This window comes from Callorhinus ursinus, unplaced genomic scaffold (assembly GCF_003265705.2).
Source record: "Callorhinus ursinus isolate GAN/ISIS: 27379988/994484 unplaced genomic scaffold, GSC_fseal_2.0 scaffold16, whole genome shotgun sequence".
Taxonomy (NCBI): Eukaryota; Metazoa; Chordata; class Mammalia; order Carnivora; family Otariidae; genus Callorhinus; species Callorhinus ursinus.
The window spans coordinates 3,383,843-3,402,072 of NW_027397078.1; the positions used below are offsets into that span (position 1 = coordinate 3,383,843).

Sequence of the window (18,230 nt, forward strand, 5' to 3'; positions counted from 1 at the left end):
ACACACACACACACACACACACACACACACACACACACACACACACACACACACACATTCCTCTCTCCTGTATAAGATGCAGGTTTCATATGAGACAAGAGGGTTACAACTGATTGCAAAGTTTTGTCTATATTTAAAAAAAAATTCCTAGTGCTCTTTCACATTTTAAGTGGGCAAAGAATTATGGGGAAGGCTAGAAACCATGACGGAGCCAGAAAAAGGCTACCGCAATTTCGGCTGTAATCTATACCGTGAAGCCAGACTCTGCCCAGGCAGACGGTATAGCCATACTTTTCACAGTGGCAGCATGGCAAAGCACCAGCTTTCTTTCAACAGTCCACAAAATACGTATTTAGTTCCCAAACTATCACTTTCCACAGGACTTATGTGGCCATTAGAACATGTTACATGTAATTTTTAAACACAAAATGAGAACTGATGTTTGGTTTGTTAATTAAAGAGCAGGCAGCAATTCTCTTTCAGGTATTTGTGGGAGACAGGATGTAGAGAATTTGAGGGTTTCCTACCACTCTGGGAATGGCAGTCTAATTGTAAACCTTCAGGTCACGTATATATGAAATAGATCAGAGTAAGGAAGTATGGCATTAGGTGACAAAGTGAATAGAAAAGATATGATTGGGGCACCTGGGTGGCTCAGTTGGTTAAGCATCTGACTCTTAATCTCAGCCCAGGTCTTGATCTCAGGGTTGTGAGTTCAAGGCCCATATTGGGCTCCACACTGGGTGTGGAGCATACTTAAAAGAAAAGACATGATTTAATAAGGAAATATGGAGTAGAGAATGGCATCCAAATGAGTGGGTTTTGAGGCATGGGGGAGTGTCTTGCTGGGCTAGAATTTGCAAGAAATGGCCCAAGCAGGATTGGCAGGGCAAAGCGGGAAGGATGTTCTAATTGTGAGGAAAGGCTCCAGGTAAATCTGAGTGTTGGACTATTGGTGGTACTTGGGGAGGGGAGGCAGTGAGGACAGTTTAGAGATGACATCCCAGACTGTGTGCTCTAGACTTCTTGTTCGACCCACTTCCCCTGAAATCTCAGGTGAAAAACACAGTTGATAGGCTGTGGCATGTGAATACATTACAAAACAACTGAACAGACAAGAGAAGAAAGGACATTTAGGTTCCTCTTTGCACATACTGGTTTTCAATCACTGTCTAGTAGGTGACTGAGTAGCCCTTCGTGTGTACCTCATAGGATAGGAAAAGTTCTCCAGGGGAAAACACATCCCTTTCGCCCTTGGTGCTTTCTCAGACTGAGCCAGACCATAGTCTCTAACAGTTATGCAAGAAAGGGGCCTCTGTTGCATTTTCTAATGACATAGTGTTCTAGGGAGAGATTTGAGTAGGCATGCTGTTTTGTTATCTCCTCCACGTGCTCCTCAAAACTGGGGAGGTTTCCTGTAAAAAGATGTGTTTCAAGACAGGATCTGAGATATCATAGATGGTTCACATCATGGGGGCTCTAAGAAATCATGCCTCATCAGTGTCCTCAACAGTCACCTTTAAAAAAAGCATAAAAATAATTTAGTAATTATCCAAATTACTTATTTTGTGGGGAGGTACTCAGGTTTATACACTTGAATGCCTATCCTAGAGATTGGTACATAGCAAGCACTAAATGAATGTTAGTTGATTCTGAGGTAGTTTTTCCAGCTTCTTTATTAAGTATAGCAATGCACTAAATTTTTAGTGAACATGATTCTTTTAATGTTGAGAGGGCAAGTAAAACCATCAAAATTGGGCATCTGGTCCAACCTTTGGATGTTACGTAGGACTCCCATACACCTATTTTCATAAACTTTTTCACCACTAAGGATAACTTTTAAAATTTCCCCTAGAGACAGCATGCTTTGAAGCCTTGCCTACTAAACACATCACACTATGGATTACTTAATTTCCCTATTTTAATTAAAGACGGGTGTTTCTGACAGGGTTCAGTTAAGCATGAAATAATAATAATATTTGGTATGCCAGACATTGATCAGCATTTTATCCTTAATATGTCATTAATTCCACACAACAATCTCACTGGTTATTATTATTAACTTCATTTTAGGGGCACGTGGGTGGCTCAGTTGGCTGGGCATATGCCTTCGGCTCAGGTCATGATCCCAGGGTCCTGGGATCAAGCTCCACATTGGGCTCCCTGCTCAGCAGGGTGTCTGCTTCTCCCTCTGCCCCTCCCCTCACTCATGCTTACGCTCGTGCTCTCTCTCTGAAATAAATAAATAAAATCTTCTTTAAAAAAATAACCCTTCATTTTACAAAAGAGGAAACTGGGCCACGAAGAGGTTAAATTCACTTAAGGTTGCATAACTAAGAAGCAAAAGCAGGAGTCAAACAACTTGGGTCTCTACTATTCTATCCATTCTAGCATTCAGACTCTAGCTAACAAGTTGGTTTTACCATGAGTGTTAGTATAATTCTAAGTCATCTCACTCTCAGGTTATTTGCCCTAGAAAACTGCAACTGTATGTGCACATAAACACTTGCACGTGAATTCTTATAGCAGCTCTACTTATAATTACCAAAAACTGGTAGCAACCCAAATGTGGTACATTTCTAAAATGGAATACTACTCAACAATAAAAAGGGAACAAACTATTGATATACGCAACTTGGATGAATCTCAAAAGCATTATGCTGAGTGAAAAAAAGCAAGACTTAAAAGATTACATTCAGTTTGACTTCATTTATGTGACATCCTCAAAGTGATAAAACTAGTAATGGACCGTAAATCAGTGGCTGTCAAGGGTTGGGGGTGGGAAAAGTGTGACTGAAGAGGTAACACAAAGGATTTTTTTTGGGTGATGGGACTACTTTGTACCTTGACTATGATGGTAGTCATACTGATCTATACGTGTATCAAAATCCACATGACTATGCATATCCCCCCAAAAGTCAATTTTACTATATGACTTTTTATGGTTCTACCTATCATTAACAATTTTCAGATTTAAAAATTAAGAGTTGACTATAATGTGAAGCAAAAAAAAAAAAAAATCAGGCCACACATCCAAACTGAATGGTGAGTTATCCCTTTAAACTAATATTCCTTAAAAGCACACAGAATCTGTGTGCTTAGTCCCTTAAAAATACATATATTTCAGTAAATTATTAGATGGCATGATATTTGCATAGTATACAATTTGCATAGTAAAACAAAAGTAATCAAAATTAACCCTGGGAAGGAGAATGTGATGAAATGAGAATGTTATAAGGATGTCATGGACAACCATGGCTCTTTCTACAACTTTACAATTTTTCCTAGAATGCATCTCTAGTATATCTCTAATATAACTAAAAGCAGAATTAAAAAACTTTTTTTAATCCTTCTAGATCGAAATGGAGATATTTCCCAAGTTGCAATATCCTTATATCCAAAGGGTCTCCACTGCCTTTGAGAACCTCTTGGTTACTCCACTTACCAGGTCATGCTTGTATTCTACTCAACACCTAGTGCCTCATAGCACAGTGGGCACTTAAATATTTGCTGAACTGAACTGCACCTGGAAATGTGGGGAATAAAAATGACAAACACATGGTCACTAACAAAACCTATACTGTAGAAAGACTAAATCACACTCTAATTCTCAATGAGGCAAATTATGACTGAGTGCTAACAATGTTCTCAATAATTACAAATGCATACATAGAATTCTGGAAGACGGCAAGAAAAACATATAACAACATAATGCCAGCAGTGCAGAGGTTTTTAAAACCTAAAATAGGCAGAACCCAAACCAGAATCAATTATTCCTGGCTCCCTAGCCATAAAACCATAAAATTCAAGGAGGTGAGATTAAAAAAAAGGAAAAACTAATCTGTACTGAGTTTCTATGGGCCATGCACTGCATCAGACATTTATGTAGATTAAAACTTATTTCAGGAGCAGGTTTCAGCTGATATGCAAAGGACTGGAAAGCCATCATTCTCACCCTTACAAAAAAGAAGCTACTAGACAAACTGAAAAACCAATGACTTTTCTTGGACCTATCAAAAACTGAACACAGGGCAAAACCACCGTCCAGATATCTGAAGAGACAGATGCCTGCAGGTAAACATAGGATCCGAGCATGTAAGTTGGTAGGAAGATCAAACTAGAAATTCTAACAAATTACTTACTGGAGACCAGAGTATGGGATGTCATGAGAGTATGAAGCTCCTAGGCTCCACATGGGGTCAAGGAATTCCCATCCTCTGACAAGTGTTTCCTACAGGAATCCCACTACCTCTTATGGAAAGAATCAGGGAAAATCCCAGAGAAAGCTCTCATCCTGGTGCTGGTTGGCTGAGGAAAACAACGCCCACTGAAATCTACCCAGACACTTTTCCTTTATCTCCAGCACAGAACAAAAGCCTTAATCTGCAGAGGGAAGGACTTAAAACCCTTGGCTTAAGGATGCTGGTGGGTACTCACTGCAGCTGGGGAAAAGGAAGACAGGAAAAAGGAAAAGAAGCTTCACCCCTGGAGAAGGGGCAGGAATTCTTGTAAAGGACATACTCTAGACCCAGGTTCCAACAGCTGCCTAAGTTCAAGTCAAATCATCAGAGAACTCCCTCCTCCTCCACCATCCACCACTTGGCAAACCAGCTACGTAGTTAGTAAAGTGGAATACAACTGGGAGGGCTTAACAGACAGCTCTTGGGAAACAGCACAAAGGAAAAACCCAAAGCCAAGCAGGAGTCAAAAAGAAGGTATCGCTAGAGGAATCAGAAATCTCTGGTGCCCTACCAATAACAAACATCAAACACAAGCCAACTCCTGACTAGATTAACTCAAATCCCCACACTAAAGGCCTAGCAGAAGGACACCTGTGTTCTTCTCCAAATATATCAAAGATTTAACTCAGTATCTCTTGCCCACATTCAGTTTCAACAGCTTTTCAGCCATGTTCAGTTTTTTATTATATGGCATAATGAAAGGCAAGAAAATATTCCAAGTGACAAGGCAATCATCAGATTTAGACTCAGTATGACACAGATGTTAGGATTATCAGAAATAAAATTTAGAAGAATTATGATTAATATATTAAAGACTCTAATGGAAAAGACAGACAACATGCAAGGCCAGATGAATAATTTCAGCAAAAAGATAGAAAGTGTAAGAAATAATCAAATGGAAATGCTAGAACTTAAAAAAAGAACAGTAAAAAAAAAAAAACCCAACATGCTAAAAAAAAAAAAAAAAAGACAAAAAAACAACAACATGCTCAACAGTAGACTTGACACAGCCAAGGAAAGAATCAGTGAGCGTAACAATTGAGTTTATTGGTCAGATCAATAAAAATTAAAACAAAAAGGGACAAAAGAGTGAAAAAATAGAACACAGCATATAAGAACTATGGGAAAATATCAAAAGGTGTAACATACTTATAATTGGAATTCCAGGGGAATAAAAAAAAGAGAATGGAATACAAGAATTATTTGAAAAAATAATGACTGACAGGCGCCTGGGTGGCTCAGTCGTTAAGCATCTGCCTTCGGCTCAGGTCATGATCCCAGGGTCCTGGGATCGAGCCCCGCCTCAGGCTTCTGTTCAGCGGAAAGCCTGCTTCTCCCTCTCCTAGTCCTCCTGCTTGTGTTCCCTCTCTCACTGTTTCTCTCTCTGTCAAATAAATAAATAAAATCTTAAAAAAAAAGAAAAAATAATGACTGAGAACTCTCCAAAATTAGTGACAGACAACAATCCACAGATACAAGAAGCTCAGAAGAACACCAAGCAGGATAAATATGACAAAATAAAAAAGCCACATCTAGGCAAAGACAAAGAGCTTGAAGGCAGTCAGAGGAAAAAAGACATTAACTACAGAGAAACAAGGATAAAAATTATATAGCAGACTTATCAGAAACCATGCAAACAAGGCAACAGTGGAGTAATATGTTGAAGAGGAAAAAAACTGTCAACTCAGAATTCCATATCCCACGAAAATGTCCTTCAGAAGTGAAGAAAAAAAAAGATTTTATCCAACAAAAGCAAAGAATTTACTGTCAGCAGACCTGGCACAAACGAAATGTTGAGGAAAAATTTTTCAGGCAGAAAGATTATGATTAAAGTTGGAGCTTGGATTAGCATAAAGAAATGAATAACACTGGAAAAGGAATAAATGAAGGTTGAATATAATATGTTATTTTCAAAATGTTTGAAAAGCCAATTTTCAAGACACCAGCCAAGGGCCAAACTTGCAAGAAGGCCTTCTAAAGATAGCAAGCACCGTCAGGACTGCTATGGTAACTCTTTTCAGCACAACAGGGTATGTATATTTTGCAAACTTATAGCTAGGGGTGCCTGGGTGGCTCAGTTGGTTAAACGTCTGTCTTCAGCTCAGGTCATGATCTCAGGGTTCTGGGACTGAGCCCCATGTCGGGATCCCTGCTTGGCCAGGAATCTGCTTCTCCCTCTCCCTGTGCCTCTCCCCTGCTTGTGCTCTCTCGCTCTCTCAAATAAATAGTCTTAAAAAAAAAAACTCTACAGCTAATATCATACTTAATGGTGAGAGACTGGAACAAGCTAAGAATGTCCTCTCTTACCACTACAATTCTGGTAAAGAAGAAAAAAGTAGGAGTACTCATATTACCTAATTTCAAAACTTACTATAAAGTTATAGTAATCAAGACAGTGTGGTAATAGCACAATGATGGACAGACAGATCAATGCAACAGAATAGAGAGCCCAGAAATAGACCCACACATGCACAGCCACATTTTTGACACAGGTGCAAAAGCAATAATAATCGAGAAAGGACAGTCTTTTCAACAAATGTTCTGGAACTCCTGGACATCCATACACAGGAAAATGAAACTTGACACACACCTCATATTCATGGCTGGTGGGAATGCAAAACAGTAGAGCCACTTTGGAAGACAGTTTGGCAGTTTCTTATAAAAACTCAGCAACCCCACTCCTGGTTATTTACCCAAATGAACTGAAAGCTTATGTTTCACAAAAAAATCTGTATGCTAATGTTTACTGCAGCTTTATTCATAATCATCAAGAAACTGGAAGCAGCCAAGTTGTCCTTCAGCAGGTAAATGTACAAACTGTGGTACATCCATAAATTGGAATACTATTCGGTGATAAAGGGAACATGCTATTAATTCACATAACATGGATGAATCAAGTAAAAGAAGCCAGACCCAAAAAGGCTAAATATTGTATGACTCCACTCATATGACATACTGGAAAAGGCAGGACTTTAGCTAAAAATTCAGAAGTACACTATTCTGAGGCATTTCTAGGAAACAAAACTGACTGGATATATATATATATATATTTAACAGGAATAGCTCTGACCAGATCAACTTGGGTGGGAGTCCATGAAGTTCACATCACCATCACCATATACCAACGCTTTTTAAATAAATGTATTTGATTTTTAAAATAGGGTAATATATTCACATGGCTTAAAGTTCAAAAGGTACTTGTGACTTTTGGCTCTGAGGAGGTAAAGGTGCAACTGTCTTCGGTCCTCCCGAATCCGGATTCATCTAACACCAGCTGTCTCTACCATACCGCCTATGTTTGACCCCAATGAAATCAAAGTCTTACACCTAAGGAGAACTGGTAAGGAAGTTGGTGCCATGTCTGCCCTGGCCCCAAAGATCAGCCCCCCCACCCCCACCCAGGTCTGTCTCCAGAAATGGTTGGTAATGACATTGCCAAGGCAACTGGTGATCAGAAGGGTCTGAGGATGACAGTGAAACTGACCATTCAGAACAGACAGGCCCGGACTGAAGTATCTTCTGTCTCTGCCCTGATTACCAAAGCCCTCAAGGAACCACCAAGAGACAGAAAGAAGCAGAAAAACATTAAGCACAGTGGAAATACCACTTTTGATGAGATTGTCAACACTGCCCAACAGATGCAGCACCGATGTTTAGCTAGAGAACTCTCTGGAATCATTAAAGAGATCCTGGGCACTGCCCAATCTGTGGGCTGCAGTGTTGATGGCCGCCACCCTCATGACATCATAGAGGACATCAACAGTGGTGCCGTGGAATGCCCACCTAATTAAGAACTACAAAGGAAAATGTTTCAATGAAGGATCATGTGACAACCAAAAAAAATTTTTTTAAGGTATACATAAAAGTTTATGCAGTGAAAAATCTTCCTCCAACTCTCTACCCTGGCTATATATGCCCTAAAGCTATCAGTCTTGAACATCCTTCTAGAAATATTTTATGTCTATGTAAGCAAAAATATATATATTATATAGTACACATTACTGCCCCCAGTAGCTGTCACAAATGGTAGCATACAATACACACTGTTCTGTTTGTTTTTCTTCATTTTGTACATCTTAGAAATCATGCAATATCAGTGTAATATTCTACTGTATGACCAAGCCTTGACTGATACTTAGAATATCAACCAATCTTTTGTTATTATAAATAATACTCTAAGTAATATGAAAATATTTGTTGAATAAATTCCTGGAAGTGTTTGCTGGGTCAAATGATATATACATTTATAATTTTGAAGGCTATTTTCAAGTCACTGACTCTTAAAATGTCAGGGATTTTCCATTTTTAATTTTTATCCTAGGAGGAAAGAAAGGAAGCTGAGATTCTATCACCAGGCAATTTCTGGAGGAATGTACATCTCTAAGATGTACAAAGTGAGCCTTCTCCTCAGTTTCCCACACATGCTTCCTAGGGTCCAGTTGCATTTTCATGTAATATATTTCAGGCCAGAGCTGGTTGCAGAGTCTATTTCAGTTTATGTGAAAGGTGTTACTTCTGAAAACTTCACAAGCAAAGGTCAAAGGCTCATGCCCCAAATTGCTGATCGCTGACCACTCACTTCACAGCACAATACTGGATTCTTCACTGCAACCACAGGGAGCCTTTAAAATCTTGACCAAGTAAAATACACCTACAGAGAATCCTTTGTCTTTATTATAATGCCCAAATAAGCATTTCTTCTCAGGTAAAAACTATAAATCACATAAAGGTTATGAGGAAAAAAGCTGCAGATGTTTCTCTCATCTTCCAGGTAGTGATGGATTTCCAATTAACCATCTTTTTGCTTGACTACAAAGCTGAGTACAGCCTAGTACCCTAAGGTTTGGGGGGGTAAAGCTTGAACAGGAGGTTGAGGAAACCCAGGGACTCATTTTTTTTTTTAAGATTTTATTTATAAGGATGCCTTGGGCTGGCAGTCAGTTAAGCGTCTGCCTTAGGCTCAGGTCATGATCCCAGGGTCCTGGGATTGAGTACTGCATTAGGCTCCTTGTTCAGCAGGGAGCCTGCTTCTCCCTCTGCCTACAGCTCCCCCTGTTTCTGTTCTCTCTCGTGCTTTCAAATTTTATTTTTAAATAAAATTCAGATAAATTTTAAATTTTATTTGAGAGAGAGAAAGAGAACACCAGCAGGGAGAGTGGGAGAGGGAGAAGCAGTCTCCCTGCTGATCAGGGAGCCCGATGCGGGGCTTGATCCCAAGACCCCAGGATCGTGACCTGAGCCGAAGGCAAACCCTTAACCACTGAGCCACCCAGGCATCCCACCCCAAAGACTCTTTTGATAACAGCCACACAAGATCAGTGAGCAGTCAAGCCACTCGCAAGAGGACCTATATCCAGAGCACACTGTCTCCCTTTGGTTTCCTTCTAGAAAAACTATCACTCAGCTCCACACTTAGTAGAAGAGAAGATGGCACAATTATACTACTTAGCTTCAAGAATACACTACATTTAGGGGTGCCTGGGTGGCTCAGTTGGTTAAGCATCCGACTCTTCAGCTCAGGCCATGATCTCAGGGTCGTGAGACTGAGCCCCACGTTGGGCTCCACACTGGGTATGAAGCCTGCTTAAAATTCTCTTTCCCTCTCCCTCTGCCCCTCTTCTCCCCCGCTTTCTCTCTCTCAAAAAAAAAAATACACTACATTTAGAAATGAGTGTTTAACAAGATTTATCAAAGGAAAAGATGTTATATTCATTAATAATTATTATGCATTACTGCAGTAATGGTTCCCAGTTAAAAAACACCTCCTTGTATTTGTACCTTTGGATTGTTCTCTCCCACAATGACTCTGGGCTTGGCCAAAAAGCACTTCCCTACTTTGGCTGGTGGGACAATATCAAATGTGGCACAAGCAGACACTTGAGAAGCGCTTGTGCACTGGCGCTTGCTCTTGCTTGCTACTTACTCTCTGTGCCTTTGAGATGACCATGTGAACAGATCCAGAGCAGCCAGCTGAAGGAGAGACCACTTGCGAGTGGAGATGGGCCATCCTCCCTCAGGGCCTCCTAGACCACTCGGGCTGACAGCCACCAGTTATGCGAACAAGGCCATCCTAGATCATCCAACCACCAGCTAACAATACCCTCCCTGCCAAAAAAAAAAAAAAAAAAAAAGCTAATTGACACATTTACTTCAAAGTAAATATGTCTGTGGTCTGGTACATACGGAAAGGGGACGAGAACACTGGTTTTCTTCCTGTGCAGTTGATTCTGCACATAAGAAATAGTTTCAAACAGAAAAACCTGCAGTACCTGGATGAGAATAAATAAATATATAAGTACTGAAAAAATGCCTAAGTCTTCCCAGATTCTCACAAATGTGCTGTCTGCCATCACAGATGGCACATACCAAAAAAACAAAAAACATTAAAAATTTCCATTTAGTCACTGAAGCATCCTTATCATGATATATTTAAACTGAAGTCTTATACTCAACAGTTCCATTTCTAACACTGAACAACAACTCAGGTTTCCAGGAATTAGTTCTCCCAATTTTACTTTTCTTCCCCATTTGACAGGGCTCAGTGAAAACTGAAAGAGCTCCCTTAATGCAGCCTAAAAAGCATCAAATATATAAGCCTAATTAAACCATCTAGAAGCATTCTGCAGGACTAGCTTCTTCCAGCAACACAGCAACTCTTTTTAGCTGTGTTAATGGTGGGCAGTAGAAACTTTAAGATCTACACATTTGGGCCAGAAACATTGCCTCCATTGGATCACAAAGTGGGACACTGAAGGGGAAATTACTTTAAACTACTTTTGTTTAGGCCTCACTAGATGCTTTTCCGGATTACACACGCCACCCCCCCCCCCCCCCCCCCCCCCCCAGGACGGTTTAAGGTGAAAAACACCTTCCAGCAGCCTCCCACCGCCCTTGGAATAAAGCACAAGCTCCTTAATGAGATCCCATAAGGCCCTGTCAATCTCCCCCTGCCCATCTCATCTCTCTTTCCCCAGGTCCTAGCCAAACCTCTGTGGATCCCTTCCACATCTCTCTTCCACCTCAGTGTCCCCACAACACCTGGTATTCCCTCTGCCTGGCAATCCCTTCTTCTTCTTCTTCTTTTTTTAGAGATCTTCTGGTTTTTTAAAAATTTTTTATTGTTATGTTAATCACCATACATTACATCATTAGTTTTTGATGTAGGGTTCCATGATTCATTGTTGGTGCATAACACCCAGTGCTCCACGGAGAATGTGCCCTCTTTAATACCCATCACCGGGCTCACCCATCCCCCCACCCTGGCAATCCCTTCTTTTACCTCGCTTATTCCTGCTCATTATTTAGGGTCCAGGGCACCTTGCTAGTTTCCCTTATAAAAGCATTCTACCTCTTACTTGCTGTGTGATGACAGGCAAGTTACCTTTGCCTTACACCTCAGAGAGATAGTCTATGTTAAATACTTAGCACAGTACTCAGTACACAGGAAATGGTTAACAAATCATAGCCGCTGTTGTTATGATCCCTTACAGGGATCTCCATCATAGCTCTCAGTACAATTAGCAACTATGCATTTATTTGTAGGGAAAACAGAAACACCCCCTTGGATCCCACCTTAATACCTAATACTGCTCATGCTATTTCCTCACATACTGCATTGGGGGGGGGAGAGATAAAATTAATGTTTACAGAGCAATTATGACCTCAATTAATTATTACCTCGGAGATGTCAAAATAGGCAGATGAAGAAACTGAGGTATAGAGAAGTCAAGTACTGGCCCAGATCAAGTGGTAGAATCCAAGTTGGCCCGACCCCATAGCTTGTGCTGGGTATACGACACAAAAGGCTCCCCTCACTCATGAGTCTTGTTATCTAAAAGCAGCAAGTCTCAGAGAAAACGGATCTTCACATTCAACTCCCAGGTATCTATTCCTCAGATCCTTAACCAGTCCAGTGTTCTAAGCACCTCGTGTAAACTCCTTCAACACAATGCTCTTCCCTCTGACTGTGTTAGATTTCTTTCTTCCTTTACACTGGATGTTGAACTCTTAATGGGATGAGTTATCTTTCACCTCTTATACCCCTAGCAAATAGGAGGTACTCCACAGATGTCTGCTGAATGAATTAAATGAAAATGTTGGAGAATACATTACAGCTGCAAAGCTGGGGAGTGGTGGAGCGGATTTTCATAACAATACTGAAGTTTGGCATAGTTGGGAACAAACTTGACATGGGTGATGACAAAAGGGGAGTTTATCGTAACCACTTTTATAACGGTTAATGATTTCCATATCTAGCACCAGAGATTCCATGTGAATTACACATATGTGCTTTACAGCTATAGGTAGACTTCACTTTACCTCTGGGGCCCTGCATCACCACCAAAGTTCTGCTATATACCCCATTAATACATCTGAGCGACCCTTCAGGACAGGATGCCCTTGACAAGTGCCAATCTCTCAATGGTTACTTTCAAATGGTTCAGAAAAAGAAACAGAAAGGACAAATGCTAAAGCAAGTGGGAGCAAACTATTGATAATTAGTGACCTTGGGTAAAGGGAATACAGAAGTTCTTTGTACTATTCTTGCAACTTTTTGTAATTATAATCAAAATAAGTTTTTTAAAATCTAAAAAGGAAGAAGAACTTTCCCAGGAGATTACAACACACAAGGTCTGGTGTACTAGCCATGCTGGTACCATATTCTCTTGTCAGCTATTTCAGAAAGCACATTCCAGGCTCGGATTTCCTTGCCTATCAGCCAGTATCAAGGGACAAGGAGGTCCCTGGGTAGTAGGGCTCAGCTATGGCCTCTGGGTTGTGACAGAGATTAAATTATTTACTGCTTAGGGGCGCCTGGGTGGCTCAGTCGTTGGGCATCTGCTTTTGGCTCAGGTTGTGATCCCAGGGTCCTGGGATCAAGCCCCGCAGCATTGGGCTCCCTGCTCAGCAGGAAGCCTGCTTCTCCCTCTCCCACTCCCCCTGCTTGTGTTCCCTCTCTCGCCGTGTCTCTCTCGCCATCAAATAAATAAAATGAAATCTTTTAAAAAATTATTTACTGCTTAAAGAGTATTAATCAATGCATGGGCATCTCCTATCAGTCAAAAACACCAGTACCATTTCCCCACACCAGGCCCCCTACCTACTTTCTTCAGTTGACTGCCCCCTCAGTTACTTTTCCCAAACTTAGCTATGGGGTTAGGCAAATTCTCCCCAGGACCCTTCTTTCTGTCACACAAGAGAAGCACAGAGGCAGTTCTGATGGTAAGAACTTTGCTGCTATTGTCTATGGAGAGACCTACAGGGAGGAGGCAAAAATAACCATGGGGGAGTCACAAATATTTCAGAAAACAGAAAACTCAAAGCCGTAGTTACTTGGTCTTTAATGACCATTTGCTAGCACCTTTTTATTTGCTCATCATTTTTACCCATTCACCCTAGATTCTCCCTGCAAACCAGACTGCTTCAGCTTTCCCAGCCACTGTAACTGAACAGGGAGAAACTGCTAAACCACTCAAGTGTCCCCATATAAGCCAGTTCAGGAGAGTGCCAGAAGGGTGTCACCCAACACCCACTCCTCACCTATAAGGTGATGTATGTAAGTTATTCCCTGATAAGAGATTTTTTTTTTAAATGTAAGCCAGCATGTGAGCTCTACCTTCCTCAGCTCCTGTTTTGTGTAACCTTCATGAGGAAGTAGGTGCATTATGTCCTATGATAATATTCAACCTCTGTGTCCCTGATCAAGGCTTGTAAGAGCCCTCCGTAATGCCATGTCTTCACAAACACCCAGTGCCTCCTGCCTCCCCTTACCTTCCCCCAAATAGTTGCCTAGTTCCAGTCAGACCTCAAAGTAGTGGGCAAAAAGAAGAAATAGATTTGTGTAGCTTAGGGGAGAAATGGATTGTTATGGTTGATGGAACACAAGGGAGGGAAAAGACAAGCATTATCAAAGGAGAGGATCATACCCAACCTCCCAGCCTAACATCCTTTGTTCTTTATTTTTACTTTCACTAACCCATCTGTCTCAACTACGATGAGAGCGCTGCATCATCATGTGTCCTGCTTCTGGGAACTTCATCTACAGGCCAGAAGGTGGGTCATGGGCACCCCCGAGGCTGCTTTCTGAGTCACTCCTGACTCCCAGTTGATCACAAACCCTTCAGAAAGGGGTGGAAAGCCCTTCTCCACTTTCTCCTACCTGTGATCAAGATTCACAGGCTACTAAAAGTGAGAAGGCACTTACCATACTGCCAAAGCACAGCAACATGACTCAGAAAGGTAGGAGACAGAATGTTTGGGTTCTAGTACCAGACCTGCATCCCTGGGTATTCCAGAATTGACTGGATGAAAAACGCAAGGAACTGTTTTAAGGCAAAGATATTGGGTTAGGAACTCGTCTCTAGCAAACAAAACTGTAGAGAAGACCACAGTTAAAGAAAAGGTGGCAGTGATGGTAGCTAATACTAACTGAGAAGCACGTCCCAAAGATCTCATGTAATCCCTTCACCCCTTGAGGAGAGGTATTACCTTTTACAATTCAAGTATTTCAGCTCAGAGCTCACTTTAAATGAAAAAGAAAATGATATGTTATGGAGGTAGAATACTCCTCGGCTAAACCAAAAAGGAAAAAATCTAGTTTCACTTATCCAGAGAGTAATCACATGATGCTATAAAAGCATGAACACTACGGTATTCAAAGGGCACAGAGGCAGGGATCCACATTCCCATTGTTTACAGATGTTATGAAAATATTAAATTAAATAAAACACAATGCTTTGTTCAGACCGACTCCTTTCTCACCCTCACCCCCACCCCCAGGCTGGCAAGAAGTGCCTTCAGGGAAGGTATTTAAGAGAACTACTCTGGGAAAGTGGATTCTGGGTTGCTTAAACTGAGCCAAGATGTTGTGCAACCCGTCTTTACCTAAATTATTTTCCATTACTTTCAGAGTTTAGAGAGAAGCAGACAGTTATCTTTATCAGACTGAATACCGGGAATGAGGTCGCCTTTCCCTCCAGGCCACTGAAATCACCATCAACACGGTTTTGATTTCTTATACAATCAGACGGCTTTGGGGGGGGGGGCGGGGATCCCATCCTCAGCTTCACAGATAAACGGTTCTCACATCAAAAAACCTTGCGCACATCTGAGGCCATGGATTTCCTAGCAACTCAGAAAGTCAGAGAAGCGGCCAAACAAGTTTCTTGCCAAATGCCTGGGAACTACATATGTCCCAGGGCTACACAATGATACCAACTTTTAAACATGCCTTCACATACCACCATTATGGTCACTCACTCGAGATCCCGCCCCCCCCCTTTGCCTCCTCAGAAATAATAAACGCAGGTTGCCCTGTGCAATTTAAAGCCAGACTTCACCAAAGCAGTGGCTCCGAAAAGCGAGAGAAAAAGATTGGAAGGAGGCTCTCTCTCTTTTTTTTTTTTTTTTTAAATCGATCGCCCCACGGCCGAGGGAATAAAACCAACTCGATCGCTGGAGAAAAGTTAACTTTGCCGTGCCCAGCGGTGGGAAATTTTTCCCGTAAGATTCGCAAAGCCCTCCTGCTTTTCCCACCCCCCGGACCGCCAGGCGCTCGGCGGCCGCGGCGGCCCCGGACTGGCAGCGCCCGAACAATGACGGGAGGAGGAGGGAAAGTTCGCCAGCCCGCGGGGCGCTCGCGCTCCTGCTTCGGGGGTACCTGGGGCTCACCCGGGGCCTCGCCACTCCCTGAGCCGCCCGGCCCCCCTCTCTCGAAGCACTCGGTTCTTCACGCCCCCCAACATCGAAACAGCCAGGGGCGCGCCCTCGCTCCCTGGAGCATCCGGCCCCGAGCGGCCCGCAGAGCAGGTCCCCCCGCCGCGGGTCTGACCCCCGGGAGCCCCGAGACCAGGCAGAGCACAGAGAGGGAGGGGGCGCCGGGAGGGGGCACCGGAGGGAACGGCCGCAACAGTTATGGCGCTCAATTCCTGCCCGAGCGGAGCTGCAGCCGAGCCGGAGCTCGGGCGTCCGCCCCCGCCCCCCCGCGTCGGCCACCGGGCAGTGCCCGGGCCGACGGAGGGGCCAGCGGGCACTTTACCTCAGCCCACACACGCTCTCGGCCCGAAGACGCCGGGGACGCCGCAGCGACCGCGATGTGGGGCCGGGGCGCCCCCGAACGCTGCGAGGCTGGGCCGGGACGTTGCGCTCCGCGGCGCCCGTTTCCACTCCCCGAGGCCGCCACTCCCGCTGCCCACCCGGCGCGACGCCCCCAGCGCCGCTCGCGCCGCGTCCAGCTTCAGCGGCGCCTACCTTTGCGCAGCTAGGTCGCGGCTCCTTCCTTCCCGGCTCCACACTCGGGCCCGGCAATGTGCCGGGCGAGTCCGGTAGGGGTGGTAACCGCCCCCTTAACCGCTCGCTTTCTTCTCTCCCCTCCCTCGCACCTGCCCCCTAATCTCCTCCCCACCCCCGCCCCCCGCTCCGCCGCCTGATCCGCCCGGGCCGCCCCCTGCGCCTCTGCTCCCGCCCTCGGCCCTCGCCCGCCCGGCCCGTCAGGCCTCAGCGTTGGGCAGGCGGTTGGGCGGCGGCGGCGGCAGCGGCGGCGGCTGAAGCGGCGCGGAGCACTATTGTATTCCTGACACTGTGCGCTCCCACGCTCCGCCTCTTCCCCTTCCTTCCAGCCCCCCCCAATCACCCCCCCACCCCAACCGCCGGCCGCGCTCGCCCTACCCGACTGGCTCCCCGCCGTCCGCCCGCCGCGCGCTCTTCTGGCGGGCTGGGCGCCTTCGCCACCGCCGCGCGCCTCGAGGCTCCGCCCACTTGGTGCTCCCGCACCCGCGGCGTCGTGCTCCAGGTGGGTTCCTCCGTGCTCCTGCTGGGCGCGCTGCTGCCGGGAGGAGCCTCGGCCGGGATAAGTGCCCGAGAGGACGATGGGGAGGTGCCTTGGCTGTGATGAAATACAAACTAAGCATTTCAGGGCCCCTTTCAACTCTAAAGTTCTGTAAGTGGACCCTCCTGTATAAAACTCATTGTCGGCCACTATTGATTTAAGTTGTTGGCTCTCGAATTACCCATAATAATACAGCCAGGGTGCCCATTGACAGAATAAATTTATTCAATTGCTAGCACAAATGGGCTGTGATGTCGTGTGGCTTTTTGAGGTGTCAACTCGGTTAGGCTACCGCCCCAGTTATTCAATCAAACATTAGTCTACGCGTGGCTGTGAAGGTATTTTGCTGATGTAACTAAAGCTCCTGATCAGTTGATTTAAAGTAAGGGAGATTATCCTGGATAATCTAGGTGGGCCCGATCATTCCTTTCTGACTGCATGCCTTACAGATTTTGGATTTGCTTACCCAGCCCCACAATTGTGTAAGGCAATATCGTTTAATGAATGAGTGAATGAATAATGTGTGCGTGCGTGTGCATGTGTGTGTATAGAATATCCTGTCGGTTGGCGTCTCTGGTGGAATCCTAACTCATACAGATGTTTAAGCAACAGACCCCTTTTGGTTTACTTATCTGGATTTGGAAATGGACCATGTGCAATTACCATGAACTCATATTGTCATTTTCACTTACATTTCTTGGCTAAACAAAAATGTAGGCTTCTCCGTATTTTGTCTGATTTACATAGTAAAGATGTTCTATTTCATAGTACGCAAATGTGTGAGTTCTAAAGCATTCATAGTCCTTCAGATTTACCTTGTTTTATTAACTTATTTTGAAATAATTATAGATTCGGGGCGCCTGGGTGGCTCAGTCCGTCAAGCATCTGCCTTTGGCTGGGTTCATGATCCGGAGGTCCTGGGATCGAGCCCCACGACGGGCTCCCTGCTCAGCGGGGAGCCTGCTTCTCCTTCTCCCTTTGCTCCCCCCTCAAACTCGTGTTCTCTTTCTCTCTCGCTCTCTCTCAAATAAATAAATGAAATCTAAAAAAAAAGAAAAAAGAAAAAATTATAGATTCACAGTATCTTTAAAAAGTATTACAGAACAGACCCATGTATTCTTCACCCAGTTTCCCCCAATGCTAATATCTTACATAACCAAGAT

General features: G+C 43.8%; 1 protein-coding gene across 8 annotated transcripts in view; it reads right to left on the minus strand.

The window, feature by feature from the left end:
- The window catches only part of JADE3 (jade family PHD finger 3), a 142,030-nt gene extending 125,078 nt beyond the window's left edge, over positions 1-16,952 (minus strand). For 4 of the 8 annotated variants that reach the window (XM_073901864.1, XM_073901865.1, XM_025857927.2 and 1 more), the window contains exon 1: positions 16,491-16,628. The gene's annotated coding sequence lies outside the window, so the exon portion shown is untranslated. Of the gene's footprint in view, positions 1-16,490; positions 16,629-16,907 lie in introns of those variants that run through there. The other 4 variants (XM_073901866.1, XM_073901861.1, XM_073901860.1 and 1 more) reach the window with 3 other exon arrangements.
- Positions 16,953-18,230: the final 1,278 nt, after the last annotated feature.